This window comes from Theobroma umbraticum, unplaced genomic scaffold, assembly GCF_002168275.2.
Source record: "Theobroma umbraticum cultivar Fairchild unplaced genomic scaffold, ASM216827v3 scaffold_106.0, whole genome shotgun sequence".
NCBI lineage: Eukaryota > Viridiplantae > Streptophyta > Magnoliopsida > Malvales > Malvaceae > Theobroma > Theobroma umbraticum.
Genome location: NW_018397276.1, coordinates 811,528 through 812,431, shown reverse-complemented (window position 1 = coordinate 812,431; position 904 = coordinate 811,528).

The following is a 904-nucleotide window of genomic DNA, read 5'->3' as shown; positions in this document are numbered from 1 at the left end:
ATATAATAAGATAACCTAGGTGCTCTTTTAATCAGAGGCTTGTTGAGCACACTCAAGGCCACACTTTTACACAAGTATGTTTTAGCTATTGGTGGGTTTTACTCAACTAGTTTCATAAAATCCAGATGCTTGGAAACTTGATTATTATGGAAACTAGAGGCAAAGGCTAGGCGAAACATATATGATATGTTTAGGCAATATGTTATCAGCTAGCCGATCTAAGAGTTGTATAGAGATATGATTGGTAAGCTCAGCTACTTAGCTAATCCACCTATCATAGATTGTTGAGCACACTCAAGGCCATGACTAGGTGGATGGGATCCTAGCCCACTGAGAAAATCCTAGTAGAGATCTCTCGAGGTGATATGGAGGGTTATCATCTTATAGAAAATAGTGGGAGAACTACTTTAAAATTTTTTAGAACCTTGTTTTAAATAGTTTATGCATGATGTTTACTTATTGTTTTATTTTATCTACTTAGGCATAATTTACTTACATGGTTAATAATCTGTCACTGTAGAGCATCTTGGATGCAAATAAACTAACTGGCCAAAACTTCCTCGATTGGTTTCAGAACCTCAAGATAATCTTGAAACAAGAAAAGAAATCTTATATCCTTGACACTCCTATTCCACTAGTCCTTATTGCTGATGCCAGTGCTGAGAATAAGGAAGCATATCAACATCGTAAGGATGACGATGATCAAGCAGTATGCGTGATGCTAGCCAGTATGAGCCTTGAGCTCCAAAAGCAACATGATCACATGGATGTCCAATCCATGATTCTTCACTTTAGAGAACTGTTCGACAAGGAGGGGCGCACTGAGAGATATGAGATCTCTAAAGAACTATTCCAATGTAAGGCAATTCTGTCAAACCCTATATGTTGAAGATGATTGGACTCA